General features: G+C 40.5%; 1 protein-coding gene and 1 pseudogene across 1 annotated transcript in view; one reads left to right on the forward strand and one right to left on the reverse strand.

The window, feature by feature from the left end:
- Window positions 1–7,150, reverse strand: part of MED12L (mediator complex subunit 12L) — a 361,057-nt gene extending 353,907 nt beyond the window's left edge. The window contains exons 1-2 of the mRNA XM_034664493.1: window positions 6,943–7,150; window positions 4,562–4,724 (exon numbers count right to left, since the gene is read on the reverse strand). The gene's annotated coding sequence lies outside the window, so the exon portion shown is untranslated. The remainder of the gene's footprint in view (window positions 1–4,561; window positions 4,725–6,942) is intronic.
- LOC109489166 lies at window positions 71–2,885 on the forward strand (annotated as a pseudogene).
- Window positions 7,151–17,094: the final 9,944 nt, after the last annotated feature.

Raw genomic sequence — 17,094 nt, forward strand, 5'->3', positions numbered from 1 at the left:
TGTTTTGAATTAGTTTTGAGACTGATGATAGGCACCTGGTTTCATTGCTGGGTCCTGAGTTTTGGTAGCCATGGGAGATGGTACAGTGGGATCTGCCTATGCTATCAGCCCCCATGTAAAGGCCTTGGACCCTGAGACTCAAAGAGGTCTCCTGGAGCAGGGACGTTCCGTACACTTCCCTATGCTTCTCTGCCAGAGGGAAAACACATCCTGTGTGTCCTTAGATGAGGAAGAGCTTTGGAATCCTGTGCCTGATCTCTTTGAACTTCAAATATGCACACCTTTTTCCTGATGCTTTTGCTTTGTATCCTTTGCTACCAAGGATATCCTTTGCTTTGTATCCTTTGCTACCAAGGATATCCTTTGCTACCAAGGATATCCTTTGCTACCAAGGATATCCTTTGCTATCCTTTGCTATCCTTTGCACACCTTTTTCCTGATGCTTTTGCTTTGTATCCTTTGCTACCAAGAACCCTACCAAACTGCTACTGGATCTTGTTTTCACTAAGTGAAATATGACCCAAGACCATGCAACTAAAAGGTGGCAGAGAATTCCAGCCCCGACAGCCTGATTTCAGGCTTGCTCTCCTAACTATCGTGTTCCACTATCATACGACTAGCACACGGTAGGTCCTGCACTGAAAACTGCTGCTGTTATATTGTGATTATTGTACTTCCTTTGTTTTCTAAATTTTCTTTGATGAATAAACATTATTTGATAATCAAAGAGAGAGAAAGCTTGGAAATGTCCTTGGTTAGGAAATAGAAAGAAGAGGAGTCAGAAAGGAAATAGACTACAAGGAAGTTAGCATGGTACAATATAACCAAGGGAAGGAACAGTAAGTTTAAGTGTAAGGCAGTTTTACAGGAGAAAATCTTCTCGGTCTTGGTGTAGGCAAAAATATATTGGATAGGACACACAAAATACAAATCATAAAAAGAAAAACTGATAAATTGGGCCTCATCATTAAAAATTTCTGCTCTGGGGCACCTGGGTGGCTTAGTCGGTTAAACACCCTGCCTTCAGCTCAGGTCGTGATCCCAGGGTCCGGAATCGAGCCCCATGCCCGGCTCCTTGCTCAGCGGGGAGCCTGCTTCTCCCTCTCCCTCTGCCTGCAGCTCTGTCTGCCTGTGGGCACTCTCTCTCTCTCTCTGTCAAATAAATACATAAGTCCTTAAAAATAAATAAATAAATAAAATTGAAATTTCTGCTCTGTTAAGACATTAAGTAAATGAGCAGGCAGCTCACAGATTAGGAGAAAATATTTGTAATAAATATACCTGACAAAAAACTGGTATTCAGTATACATAAAGAATTCCTACAACTTAATATTAAGAAAATGTTAGAGGTGGGAAAATATTTTAATAGATACTTCCCAAAAGAAGATATGAGAGGTAAGAATGGAAAATAAGCACAAACAAGAATCTCAGTATGACCAATCACTAGAGGATGCAAACTGAAATCACAATGAGACGTGTGTATGCATCCACTACCGTGGCTAGAGTTAAAGCCTGACAATGCAGAACAACTAGAACTCTTATACATCGCTATGGAGAATGCAACCAGTTTGGAAAAACAGCTTGGCAGTTTCTTGAACGTGTACATACCATCTAATGCAGCACTTTCCCTCCTAAACATGTACTCCCCCCAAATGATAACACATGTCCACCCGAATATTTGTATATTAGTGTTCACAGAAGCTTTATTCATAACAGCTAAACCCTGAAAACAACCCAAATCCATCAGCAGATAAACGGACAACAGAACTTGTGGCTCCCCAGTTCAATGGAATACTACTCAGCGTGACACAAAACAACAACAGGGATAGATCTCAAGGACATCATGTCAAGCAAAAGAAGTTGACGCAAGAGAATGCCTACTGTATGACTGATTACTTTTATATGAAATTCCTGTGGTCGCCTTAGGATCTTTTGGAATGTTGGAAATGTCCTATAGCTTAATTGTGGTGGTAGTTAAGAGTATACACATTTGTCAAAACTCAACAAACTACATGCTTTTTATCAAGTATAAGTTATATCTCAATATTATTGATTTAAAAATATGTAAGGCAGGGTGCCTGGGTGGCTCAGGTCATGATCCCAGGGTCCTGGGATCTAGCCCCACGTCGGGCTCCCTGCTCTGTGGGGAGTCTGCTTCTCCCTCTTTCTCGGCCCCTTCCCCTGCTTGTGCTCTCTCTGTTTCTCTCTCTCAAATGAATAAATAAAAAAATCTTAAAAAAAATATATATATATAAGGCAGCTCTTCCATCCAGCAGCTGTGGCACCTGTTCTGACTCTGCCCCTCCACCCCCAGCCTCACACTGGTATCGGATGCAAGAGCCTGTGCTTAAGTAAGAAATCAGGCCTCGCTGGAGACATCCAAGCAAAGGTTGGGCAACTACTTTTCCAAAGCAAACTCATGCATCAGAAAAGGTGACTAATAAACATACCACAAGGATGTGGTTGCACACATACCAGAACCTGGTCAGATAAAAGACTCGAAGGAATTTCTTGGAACCTCCAATAAACTTACAGAAACCTGCTTTTTGGACTAGGTTAAAGACTTCACAACAACAGAAGTAAAACCTGAAGAGAACACCTGTTCAGAACATCACTGACAGAAATATTTTTAAATGACACAAAGAATATCCAGGAGATTCCAGGAAAATCAGATTCAGTGGCACGAAGCATTAGCAGCCAAAGCAGGACTCCTTGGCCAACCCTGACACAGAAGTCCCAACGGTTGAACTCTTGGTGAAAAATCACCAGCAGCTGTTACTCTAGAAGTGAGGATTTGTCTGATAGAATCTCCTGAAAGCAGTAGCCACCATGTGAAACCGTCTGTCATGACTGTTTGGAAACTTGAAACCACCAGAGAAACAAAATTGCTATTTACCAGAAATAATCAAATAGAAGATCTCATTCTTCCATGAACATAATAAGATGCAACATTTGTTGAGACCTTGAGATTCAGCAGCTTGGTCATTTGATTAGAAAAATTATTTCTAGGGGCACCTGGGTGGCTCAGTGGATTGACTGTCCAGCTCTTGATTTTGGCTCAGGTCATGATCTCAAGGTCACGAGATCGAGCCCCATGTTGGCTCCTGTTCAGTGGGGAGTATGCTTGAGATGTTCTCCCTCTCCCTCTGCCCCTCCCCTACTCACTCGTGCATGTTCTCTCTAATAAATCAATCAATCAATCTTTAAAAAAAAACCAATAATTTCTAATAGCTTCTTCAAAGAATTGTATATGTCAGTTTTATTGAAAGAGGAACGGTTAATTTTTTCAAATGTTGCAGAAAGGGAGAAGATAACTGGAAAAGGACCACTGGATCTATCAATTGGTGGTGACTAGGAGTTTCAAGGTTACAAATTCAATGGACCTGGGGGTCAGAAATCAAACCGTCGTATGCGAGAAGGGAACACTTGACATGTAGAGCAAACCGGATGCTTTTGGTCCATGGAGCACAAGATGCTAAGCTCTCACACGGCATATGCTACCCACACAGCAATAGCTCCCAAGCCGCTGAAATCCAAAACCCAGCAATCTAATCGAGTAACCGATCATCCTGTTTAGTGAAGATATTTTGTGACCTCAAGTAGAGGAATGTAAAGATTCTCTTCATCACTGTAAGAGGTTTTTGTTTGTTTGCTTGCTTTAACAAAGCATTATTTATCTGTTCAGCCTCCTTTGGGTTCTTCTCTCTATTCTCAGCAGAAGGCTTCCCCTCTCACTGGCCTGAGAAGACTTCCTCGTACATTGGGATAAGTTTCCTCATTTATCTTTTCATCCTCCAGTCTCTCTCCCCTGTACCAGGCACACGGAGCCTCCTCCAGTTAAAAGCTCTCCCCTAACCTGTACTGGGAATTCTACCACCGCCCAGCCCTGAAAGCACTATTCTTCCGCCTGTGTTTTCAATCACTCTCTTACCATTGCCTTCCCTTTGCCTTTACCAGGTGCTCCTTACTCTCACAATGATTTCTACAATCTCTTTTCAACGCCAAAGCTGCCAAACTTCTCAAGTTAGTCAAACCCTTCAGTCACTCTTTCTAGATCATACTTCCCCACAATCTGGCTTCCTCCTCTGCTCCAAGAAACTCTCCTGTGCCAAATCCAGTAGGATTTTACAGACATACCCTCCCTAAGCTTTCTACAATATTTGAGGGGGTATAACCCTATCCTTATTAAATGTCCCTTTTTGGCTTCTGAGAAACCGTTCCTTCCAACTTCCATGATAGTGTTCTGCCCTTCCTCTCCTTCCTCCACTAAATCTTCTGACCAGTTTATGTTTATTTTTTTAGAGAGGAAGAAGGTGGGGGGATGGGCAGAAGGTGAGGGAGAGAGAGAATGTTTACGCCTAATGTAACGCAGGGCTAGGATCTCACAACCCTGAGATCATGACCTGAGCTTAAATCAAGAATCTGATACCAACCGAGCCACCCAGGCACCCCGCTGACCAATCAGTTTAGACGGTCCCTCAAACATTCTGCAAAATTCCTTCCTCCCCAACTTCCTCCCTCTCAGGCAGCACTTCCCAAAGTCTAACGGCATAGGACTTACCTGGGACTCCTGCTCAAAAGCAGATGCTGATTCAGCAGGTATGCGGGGGAGCCTAGGATCCTGCAAGTCTAACAAGCTCCCCTGGGAGCCTGAAGCTGCTGGTCCAGGGACACGCTGAGTATGAAGAGCTCAGAGAACAGGGCCTGCATCCAGATTCAAACACCTTCAAACACAACAACTCGCAATGTGTTTAGTCCAACAGGAAGTGCTCTGAGTCACCATTTCAGTGCCACAAAAATGAGTATTCAATGAGGATTACCCATAGCTTAATCATTCAATTTTTTAAGAAAAAGCAGTTTCTCTCAATATAGTAAAGATTGGTAGGGAGAGAAAGCCCCACATGTTGCAGATAATTAGAGTCAGTTTTCCATTAGCAAAGGTGCAATGAGAAGGTCAAATTAGGTGAGGAGGGAGGAGAGAGTTCTACCTAATCCTCAGCCTGGAAGGCACCTGGAACGCCATCGTTTTTTCTAGAATATGCATTGATCACGGGTGACAAGGAGATTCAGTCACTCTCCCTTCTGAATAAACCAAACTTATATCCCCTCGCATGATTGTTCAATTGCATTCCACTGCCATTCTTCAGAGATTGTGCTCTTCAACTGGCATTTGATTTTATATTCATCCTCCCATACCCATTCAGCTAAGCCAGTAATTCAACCTTGATGGGATGTCAATGATCACCCAGGAAGATAACAGTCGAGGTCCTTCCATGGCACAAAGCTTTGAAAGGCTGGCTTCTTTCATCTCCTTTCCTCCTGTGTATTAGAAAGATTTCTGCCACAGTTGGAGAATTCATTCAATAGCATGATTTGGGCTTGGTGATTAGGAGATGCCTCGGCTGCACTTTGTTATTTAATCACCTACAAAAAGAGGGCCATTTTTTTGCTTCTGGAACTTTAGTAGTAGACAGACATTGGGTTTCAAATCTTCCACGAGTTCACAAGAATTATGCTCCGAAGAAAATAAGGTGGCATTAGAACACAGAATATCTGGGAGCAATTTCTTGATGAAAGGCCTTACCTACTGAGGATATTATTTCAGGCAACCGAAAAATAAAGACTGAATTATAAAGTAATTTGTGTCAAGATGCAAGTAATAGCTACTGGAATAGCAAATGAATGTAGCATTATCACTGCTATTGAAACGAGTCAAAATTAATTCACAGTGAACTATTTTTCTAAAGATGGAAAGAATTTGTGGGTTTACTATCATGAACACCCAATAGATGTTAGCATTTGTCAAATACTAAATGCAAATATTCAGGTAATTAAATAAGGTCAGAAGAGGATAGGGAACAGAAATTTTCCTTTTAAGTTCATCAAGCAAAACCTGACACCTCTTTAAGTTATCTGATTGAGAATAATTAATTGTAGACAGAGATGAAGTCAGACTTGATCTCACAGTAACAGAACATTTCTCTCTCTGTTCCTGTGTTCTGAGCAATTCATCCGAGAAGAGACCCCAGGCTTGGGAGAGGTACTATTTAAAGCATACCATGAGAGGAAGTATATCTCTTTTCATCAATAAATCTCTGCTTGATTCGCACAATGACAAATCTGCATTTTGATATTCAGAGACCTAAGTGTAAGAGCGCAAATGGTCCAAGCACTGTCCTATTCATGCTTCCTGTCATCACCAGAGTCCCTGAGGGAGCCCTGCGGCTAGAGAAGGCATGGGAATTGCAGTAAAACACACTACGGTTCAAGTCTTGGCGAAGCCATCTGCTGCCTCTGCGATTCCAAGTAATTTCCTCAGCCTCTGGGAGATACAGTCAACACAAATGAAGTTACTATCACCTAATCCTTAGAATGATGAGGGTTAAACAAGTGAACAAACACAAAGCACTTAGTCTGGTCAATAAAGGGTGGCTGCTGTTGTCATCAGGATCACTTCGACACTTCATAATTACCGTGCTGACCATCTACCACGTTCCTCCATTGTCTGCCGAATAAAGTCCAGTGTAGACAGGCAACAACCTCCAGGTTAGTCCCACTTCCACTGACCCCTGAGTATCTCTGGGCTTTTCTCTTTGTTTATTCACTCATTCAATTTTTCCTTAATGTATGTATCACATATCATTGAGGAACTGTTATGCAACAGATACTGGGATAAGTGCTGAGGTTCCAAACATAAGTAAGACACAGTCCTTACTCCCAAAGTGGATCCAATAGAAGAGACAGCTATCTATAGAATTATTTATCATGCAAAGGGAAAGCTGGTGTAAAAGACAAAGTGCTGTGAGAGGAGAGAGAAGGAAGCATTTAATTCAGATCTTGTTTTTTTCCTTATTCTCAATGTCCTCCTGTATCTCTACTGTGTAAATCTTACTCAACTTTCATAACAAAACAATTCCAAACATTGATCTCTTCGGCACTTACCATGTGCTTACTGAATGCTGAGTCCCATGCTTTGGGCTGAGCAGCATTTAGAAAGGGTGTCTTCCATCCCTGAATTGCTCCTTCTTGATTATCTGTCATGTATTCTCTTGTATTCTCAATCATGCCATCCTGTGTCTCTGCCTTCCAATTTGTTGTGTTCCTTAAAATCAAGGATTGGGTCTTCTTGGCTGAGTGCCCACAGAGGCTAACAAAGCTGAAGTGGATAGTAGATGATCAATAAATGTTTGTTTATTGCTCCAAAGTCTAAATACCAAATAAAGTTTAAACTAAATTCCAGAGAATGTTTAAAAGAACTAAACTGATTAAAAATGACACGTGATAAGCTATTGGTAGTGGATACCTGAACAAAAGAGATGGAATGAGGGGCGCCTGGGTAGTGCAGTCGTTAAGCGTCTGCCTTTGGCTCAGGGCGTGATCCCGGCGTTGTGGGATCAAGTCCCACATCAGGCTCCTCCTCTGGGAGCCTGCTTCTTCCTCTCCCTCTCCCCTGTGTTCCCTCTCTCACTGGCTGTCTCTCTGTCACATAAATAAATAAAATCTTTAAAAAAAAAAGAGAGATGGAATGGATTCTGGGTAGGTACCAACAAACTCAGCCATATCTCTAACATGGCACTTTTAACATAGGATGATTGGCTCCACTGTTTGACACTGAGCATGTTTTGTCCTGGTATGTATGAATAAGATATTGTCACCAGGATGACATTCACATTAATGAATTTGTAGCTTCAAAGAACTGATCCACATTTTGCACATTTGATTTGTCTTTTCAGAAAGTAAAACAGGGGCGCCTGGGTAGCACAGTCATTAAGCGTCTGCCTTCAGCTCAGGGCGTGATCCCGGCATTCCAGGATCGAGTCCCACATCAGGCTCTTCTGCTATGAGCCTGCTTCTTCCTCTCCCACTCCCCTGCTGTGTTCCCTCTCTCGCTGGCTGTCCTCTCTGTCACATAAATAAATAAAATCTTTAAAAAATAAATAAATAAAGTAAAACAAAGAAGGTAAAGGTGGAAATTTCCTAAAGAGAAATTATAGCCATGTCATTCTTTTCTATAATGTAGAGTACCATACCTCTATCCTTTTAAAGTTGGTCTTGAGAAGTCTAATTATGATCATGCCAAAAAAAATGGACTTATGGCAAATGCCCTTAGGATCATTTAAATCCTTGACACATTTTCTATATACTTTAGTGAAACCATTTCCAATTTTGTTTTACACTCCCATTTTTTTAAAAAGATTTTATTTATTTATTTGACAGAGAGAGAGAGAGACAGCCAGTGAGAGAGGGAACACAAGCAGGGGGAGTGGGAGAGGAAGAAGCAGGCTCATAGCGGAGGAGACTGATGTGGGGCTCGATCCCAGGACTCTGGGATCACACCCTGAGCCAAAGGCAGATGCTTAACAACTGAGCCACCTAGGCACCCCTGTACTCCCATTTTTAACTTACTGAAGTTATTTTCATTGGGATCAGTTCTCCTTTTATGTAAAATTTCCAACCCCTCAAAGTTTTGTCCATATCAAACTTTACTGATTATATTTTTGCCACTTTGGGTTTTCTTTTGTTGCCCTCATTTTTAGTAATTCCAACTTTATCTGGGTCAAACTGGACAGATCTAAATGTTATTAAGAAGGTCTAATGTCTAGAGTTTTATTTCATGTTGATAACTTCTATGAGTCTAATTTTCCATGTCAATTTTTAGCTTTCAATATCACCAAGAAGATATCACTCCTCAGCAAGCTTTGTGCTTTTTGTAATAAATTTTATATGTGAGCAGCATTAGCCATTGTCAGTTGATTATTTCTCACAAGTCCAATGTTTGCCAGTGATCCAGTCAAACTGTCCTTGGGGTATAAACAGCAGAGTCCAAATGGTGCTGTCAATGGAGAAGGATCATAATTTCCTGCTTCAGAGGTCGCACGTTAGGCATGCAATAGTTTCCCCTTTCTACTCTTATAATACAAACACCCTCTGGAAGAATCAGATGTTAAAATATCAGTTGGGGAGAGGAAAGTAACTGAGAACATCTACTCTGCAAGACTGCCAGGATTCAAACCCCATTTCTATCATTTACTAGCTATGTGACTTTTGACAGGTTACTTACTAATTTATGCCTCAGTTTCCTCATTTTTAAATTAGAATTGTGAGGACTTTTTTTTTTTTTTTTTTGGAGCAAGTAATCATGAGAGAGTGGGGCAGAGGGAGAGGGGGAGAGACAGAATCTTAAGCAGGCTTAACGCCCAGTGTGGAGCCCAGCACAGGGCTCCATCTCACGACTCTGAGCTCATGATCCGAGCTGAAATCAAGAGTTGGACGCTCCACCAAATGAGTCATCCAGGCGCCCCTAGAGCTGCGAGCATTAAATGAATTCATAGGCTCAGAACAACTCCTGGCACAAGTAAAAAATTTGACACAAGTAAAATTTAAAATAATGGCACAAGTAAAAATTAAGTTCCGTTATTATTATCATTCAGAATGATTGCTTCAAAGTCCTCCGAATATATTGCTTCATATCTTTGTTCGACTGTGCCTCAATTTCCTCTCCTAACAAATGGGGCTATTCTAGTACCTACCTCATAGGGTTGTTGTGCAAACTGAATGTATAATACAGGGCTTAGAACAAGTGCTTCACCCAGGCACAAGCTGAAGGGCTATATAAGTGCTTTGTTGCTGCTATTGTGTTTTTGGTTTGGTTTTTTTTACCTTCAAGTGAGTTTACAGCATCCCAAGAGCCCAAGAGCTAGTTTCCATACAGAATATTATAAAGACCATGTAAGTTGCCTAGGGCCCCAAGGTGTGAAAGGGTGCCACCAAATAAGTACAAAAATATATTAAAAGCAAAAGAGAACTCTGCAGCTATTTAAAATGATAATCTACAATAATGTAAGCCTCATAAGGGTAGGGATTTTTGTCCTTATGGTTCCTTGCTATGTATCCAGCTTCTAGAACAGTGCCTGGCGCGTCTCAGGCAGTCAATAAATATTTGTTGAATGACTGAATAAATGAATATGAAGACTGTGTGGCAACACTGAAAATGTTTCTCATATGGTATTAAGTAAATAAAGCAAGATATAAAATTATGTTGCCCTATGATCACAATTTGCAGAAATATACATGCATATGGTGACCACTAGACAGTAATGTGTAGAACTGAAAATAGTTGTGTTGTTACACATTCTGTGATTTGTCTTTTTAGAAGGTAAAACAAAGAAGGTAAAGGCAAAAAAGTTCCTAAGGAGAAATTATAGCCGTGTCATTCTTTTCTATAATGTAGAGTACCATACCTCTATCCTTTTAAAGTTGGTCTTGAGAAGTCTAATTATGATCATACAAAAAAAAAAATGGACTTAAACCAATGAATTGGGACCCCTGAGTATTTTTTTACTTTCTGATTTCAAGAGAAAAGCACAAAGGTACACAGACATAAACGGAATACATGTGATGTATATCAGACACAGACACTCATATACTCTTTCAGATTATATCTTGAGCTGATTATCCATTCAACTCCATCTCCTAGACCATCTACACCCACCATACAGTACAATGAGTACTTATGTTCATAATGATCTTTCTGGGGCACTATAAGGACTTCGATCATCAAACAAAGATTCAATACACTTACCACCCTACACTTCCTAAGGCATTAAAGACGCTAATGCGTTTTGGAAAGATTTTTCTATGGAAAGATGTGAACAAAGGGTGTCAGGTTAATTTTTAGTTAACCAGAAAATTTAATTAACCGGAATCCCCTGAATATTCCCCTTAAATGAGGTTTTACTGTCCTTTGATTTCTGAAATCTTTGTCCAGCTTCTTCCTATTAATAGTGGCTGGTGAAAAGATATAGTTCTTGAGTCAAACTGCTTAGGGAAGATTAGATTGCTCTCAGTCTTAAAAACAAAAAGACAGCAGGTAAAAAAAATCCACATACTCTTCTTGAATGGTTCTCTGACTATGCTTGACTTTGACCCTTAGATAGGCTGCACAGAAAGAATCAGCTCAGTACGTGAGAAAACAGGAGTTTGTGGTCTTATAGTTTCTATTTAAAGTTATATTGGTGTTATAAGTCTCATTTTGAAAAAAAATGTACATTAGCCATTAAAAATTAATTTATTTTTATTTGTTTTCCAGATTAATGGCCCTTCTAAAATAGAAAATTGAACGAGGACTTAGTTATTTCATTTGCAAAAGCTAATTGAAGCTCATATTTATGAAATTAGACATGGAGACGTGAACCACTACCACCCACTCAACCACAACGAGAATGATTTTTTTACTGATGAGACAGGATAAAAGAAGAGAAATTAATATGCATGGGGTAATTCCTTCACCCTCCTCGATACTGCCAGTGCCTCTTAAGGCGTCTGGGTCTTTTGTGATGATAATGGAGATAATGGGCAGAGTTGAAAATCTCAGAGTTGGGAGCCAGATGAGAGCAGAGGCCCCGTGCACTGGATTTGGTGTTTTTTAAAATATTAACTTTTAAATTTAGCAATGTTTGCATGCATGCAAATAGATTAGGACAATTATTTTTAAAGGCTTTATAATAAATCTGCCACCCCTCAGGCTTCCCCTTCCCCCCATTCCCAGCAACAGGCATCCTCACAGGGTGTCGACAGCGTTCCAAAGAATCAAATCCCAGCACACAAGTGCTTATCAAGACTGCCTGTATCATGTTTGCTGGTCTATCACTGGCCAAATCAGCTCACACGGCCAAGCCCACAGCTAACGTGGGGAGGGATACACAGGGCAGGCATAATGACAAGGGTCCTTTCGTTACCGTAATACTCTCCAACAACACTTGCTGAAACGTGACTCTCCTTTTTGGTAATAATTTCTACCCTCCTAACTCGAAGCTGAAATTCACAGAGCTGAGTATTTTTAAGGCCCACTTCATGTTGAGTGAAATCTTCTCAGGAATGCCTGAGGGCTTCCCCATTCACAATGCACAAGGAAAGTTCCTGTCCCATTCCCCATCTTTCCCTCTGCTGCTCACACGCACTGAAGTAGTCTCCCTGCATTTGTTTTCTATTGTTGCTGTAACAAATGACCGCAAATAGTATGACTTTTTAAAGCCACCACTGATTATCGGTAGGTAAGAAGTCCAGGGGGCTTGCCTGGGAGCTCTGCTGGGTGCCAAGCTTCAATCAGAGTGTCAGAGGCCTGGGCTCTTATTGGGAAGATCTGGGGGAGAATCTGGTTCTGGCCTATTCAGGTTGGTGGAGCATTTGGTGCCGGGTTGTAGGAGGGACCAGGGTTTGTTCTCAGCTTCCAGAGGTTAATCACATTCCTTGGCTCATGGTCCCCTGTCTTCAAAACCAACTATTGCAGATAAAGCCCTTCTCAACCTTCACATCTCTTGGACCTCTCCTTCCATGTCATCTTTCCTCCTTCCCTTCTGCCTTCTTCTCAGTTTAAGGGCCAAGTGATTACATTGGGCCCACTTCAAAAATCCAAGATCATCTCCCTCTTAGTAGCCTTAATTCCATTTGCAAAGTTCTTCATAGCAATTCTCAAATTAGCGTCTGACTAAATAAACAGGACCAGAATTTTGGGAGGAAACGTTGATAATTTTGCCTACCATACCCCCAAAGTCTCTTTCCTTTCTTATAATCCTCATAAAAATTTCTCTACAATCCAGTGCTAGGTGGTGAAATAAAGATGTTTCTCCTTTTCCTCTTTAAAAATATTCCCAAACCACAAAAACAATAATGAACTAAAACAAACTCTGTTTTTTATTATTCTAGAAAACACTTTCCTATCACAATATATGGATCGAGAGAGCAGATGGAAGCATTGTAAATCACTTAACGGAGAGGACAAAATGCAAACTTAGTGCTGATGAGAAACAAACCAATTTGCCTCACAGAAGTCTCAGAAAGGGTCATGAATTCAAGGTACCTGAGGGGGAAAAGAGTTACTAGAGTTACTGATATTTGGGGTTCCCCAGTGAAAATTCCAGTTCACCTCCTGACCCGCCTATAGGAAGCCTACCAGTGGTCATAGGCCACTCATGCACCCAGAAGTTCCAGCCAGCTTTCTACTGTCTGACTTTTCAATATAAACAGAGAGCCAAGGATCATCAGACAGTTGTAAGGACAAAGGCCAAATCAAACCAAGCAAAACAAAAACCAAAATGAAACAAAAGAAAAAACCCAGAGGAAACTCAAGGAAACAGAAGAAAACTCAAAAGTAAATTTAATTAATATTCTTTGAGAGATACAAGAAATAACTTCCATAAAGTTAGAAGAGCAGACCATAAGAGGAAGAATCAGAAAATAAGACCCTCTGATAAATTAAAAATATATTTAATAGAAATGAGAAAGTTAATATATGTCTTGAAAGAGGAAGTCTAGGAAACCCAGAAAATGACTACATCGAATAGAACAATAAAACAGAGAAGATAAGCACATTCAAAGATCATTATAAATAAACATAAAATATTTGAACAATAGGGGTTCCAGAAAGGGAGAAAAGAAAAAAGGAATGGGGGAGGGAAGGATGTTATCAAGAGGCGAGAACAAGTTTCCCAGATTTAAAGACTAGGAAAGATCCACCCATGTGCTCAGCAAAACAAATGAAAAAAGACCTACCTGATAGGCATTATCTTGAAATTTCAGTGAACCAGGATAAAGAAAAGATTCTAAAAAAATTAGGCCACATTCAAAGGTCAGGAATAAGGGCATTATTGGTCCTCTCAACAACAAAAGGAGAAACTCACAAAGAGTAGAGCAATTCCTTCAAAATAATTTCCCACCTATTCTGCACCCAGACCATCAATCAAATATGAGGATAAAATAAAGACATTTTTAGACTTACAGGGTTTTAAAAACAACAATCTCTTTGTTCACCTTTTCTCAGAGTATTATTAGAGTAACACACCATCCCCTCCCCATATACCCGCCCCTGTGCAATAAGGAAATAAACTAAGAAGGAGTGATTCAGGAAACAGGAAATGCAACAGAGAAGCAAAGATAATTCCCAAGATTCTGGCATGGGAGGCCCCAAGCCTGCAGCTGGGAAAAGACCTAAAGAGTAATCATTGCGACCCAGAGCACAACAGAGGGCTTCTGGAAGAGTTTTCTTCAATAAAACCCCAAACCAAAACAAAATAGAAGAGGAGGAATGACACATTTTCCGACAGATTTGACTGTGTAGAAAACAGTTACTGAGGGGTAGTTTATAAAGCAGAGTTACAGTGTATAGGAAGACATCAACTATTTAAAAAAAAAAAAACTCAAGTAATTTTAAAAGAATTTTTAAATTTCAGGAAAAAATAGTTTAAAGAAGGTGAGTGCAATCCGAGTACAATACTTGGCTTAGGCTTAGGAGCTAATGATACAAATAAAAACCCTGCACGTGGCTTTAATAAAAGGTAGAGATCCAATTATATTTGGGGCTGGTGTGTGGGGGGCAAGAGGAGGTAGAAGTGATGAAACCAATAAAAGGCAGAGTGTTAAAAACTGAGGGGACCACACCTCATGGCTAACAAAGTGGAAAGTACTAGAAGAAATTGCCTCCAGGCAGCTGGATGGTCATGGCGGGCGGTGGATGGGGGAGGGAGGGCTGTGGGGCCACAGGCTTATTATAAACTTTTCAGAAATAATTATCTTTTTATTGTTTTATTTTTTATTTTTAAGCATTTTTATTTATTTGAGAGAGAGACAGAGCATGGGTGGGGCAGGGAGGAGGGAGGAGTGGACTCCCCGCTGAGCAGGGAGCCCAATGTTGGGCTGGATCACAGGATCCCGAGATCAGGACCTGAGCGGAAGGCAGATGCTTAACCAACTGAGCCACCCAGGTGCTACAGAAATAATTATCTTTTTAAATCTATTTCTGTAAAAACACTGGTAAACTTAAAATTATTATTTTGTTTTACTTTTTTAATTACTATTTAAAAAACCACAAAATCTAGTCCACGGGGTCTTCCTCTCATCAACCTCCTAATTCTCTGAGATCTGCAATTTCTGCCATGAAGAAGAGAACTAGCTGACACTTCCTGCTGAGCTCAGCCTCATGAACGGCCTGGGTGGAACACAGAAATGCCCAGCCAACCCACAGAACCGTGTGATGTGTGTTACTGCTTTAGGCCGCTGGGCTTTGGGCTGACGGGTGAGTAGTACAACATGTAACTAAAGCCAGTAGATTTGCCCTCCACATGTACGGTATCCATCCCTGGGAAGCACACTGCATACTGGTTAAGTGCACAGGTTCTGGAACCAGACATTGACTAGCCATTTTCTACCTGGAGGCCTTGGGTGAATTACTTACTTGCCTCTCATTTTTCTCATCTGTGAAACAGGGATAATAAGAACAAACTACTTCCCTGGGGTTGCTGTCAGGATTAAATGAGTTGATGCTTGCAAGACAGGGCATGCCGAAGACCATCTACATTCTCATTGTTAGCTATTATTTCACTGTTATTCTTAAAGCTGATAAAAATGCTTAAAATCCAACTTTCTTTATAAATATAAATCTGGGCAACAGTAAGATCTAGAGGCTAGAGCCTTGGGAACAAAATGAGACTCCAGTCCAGACTTTCAGAACAACCGACTGGTCAGGCTGGCTTTAGTTTGTTTGTTTAACTTTTTATGATGGAAAAATTTAAACATATACAGAAGTAGAGAAAATAGTTTAATAAACTCCTATGTACTCAGCTTCAGCAGTTACCAACTCATGGCCAAACCTGTTTCACCTAAATTTCCTCTTCTTGACCCACACTGGATCATTCAAAGTAAATATCAGATATCATTATCATTTCGTCTTTAAATGTTTTTGTATGTATCTTGAAGAGATGAGACTCATTCTTGTAAACATAACCATAAATGAGTATCACTCCAAAAATTTTTAATAATTCTTTAATACTAGCAAATATCAAGGTCAGACTCAAATTACCCTGATTTTTTTCTTTATACTTTGTTCAAATGAGCATCTAAATAATCAATATCTATATATTGCAATTGGTTGATAGATATGCCTGAAGTACGATTTGTATAGTAAAAGCAAGATAAAGGCTTGATTCTCTCTTATTTACCACTTTTCAGCATCAGATGTGGAATCCCAGATCCTCAAAAGTTGCACAATCTCTTCAAAAGCTGAGCAATCTTTTCATCCTCTCTAGTCCTCATGTAAAATCGGAGGGTGGGATTAGGTAATAAACTCCTTTTATCTCTATGATTCTGATATTTTGTCTCCAACATCGCTCAGAAGTGTGTAAACTTCTACCTGGAGGTAGCCTTTTCTTGAATCCTTCCTCCTCTCTGAGTGCTTTCTTCTCTGCCCAGCCAACTCCTATTCAACCTATAAAGCCCAGCTAGGATGTCACTTCATAACAGAATACATTACATGGAACAAATGTTAACTGGATGCTCATTGTGTTCCATCTCCTGGCTCTCTACTCACATTGCTTACGCCTCTGTCTACCCTCCCCCTGTAGCACCTTGCCTTCACCTCTCTTGGAGTCCTTATTAGAGTGTATTGTAATTATTTCTCAACTTATCTATTCCCTATGATCACATGTTAGCTCCTTGAGTCAGTGAGACCACAAATAAAATGTGGGTCTTATTGGAGTGATCCAATACCGGCTTTAGGCCTTAGAGATAATGACGAATTTCCAGCACTGTGCTGGTCAACTCTCAAAGGCCTCTTGACTTTTGTTATTTCCATTCAACTTCCTGCATATAGGGTACTAAATATGCTCAGGTTCATTTTTCAATTGCCCGTAGGAATGGTCTTTATCTGAGTCTATGCATCTTGGGGTAAATGGTAGCCATAATCTCCTAGCAGTTTTCATCAGTCTCTAAAAGAGGTGCAGCTTAAAATATGGAAATTGAAGATGACTGGTAACACAACATTTTGGGAGATTTAGCAACAGTGAACCCAAGAGAAGTGGGATTAGTTTTCCTCCTGTGTGTGCATGCATGCGTGTGTGTGTGCGTGTGTGTGTGTGCTTCTGTCATTTGCTCTCAGCAAATTTGATTTCAGAGCATAGGCTGCCAGTCAAATAACAAAAATAAGAATCAACTGATAGCTTATTTTGCAAACACACTTTGCATAGAGTTCCAGGGTGGGAACCACGAAGGATGGGTCCCAGTGCTTTCCTAATAGAATGAAGCTAGTCCTCTTTGACTTCTAAT

This window comes from Ailuropoda melanoleuca, chromosome 1, assembly GCF_002007445.2.
Source record: "Ailuropoda melanoleuca isolate Jingjing chromosome 1, ASM200744v2, whole genome shotgun sequence".
In the NCBI taxonomy this organism is placed as follows: Eukaryota; Metazoa; Chordata; class Mammalia; order Carnivora; family Ursidae; genus Ailuropoda; species Ailuropoda melanoleuca.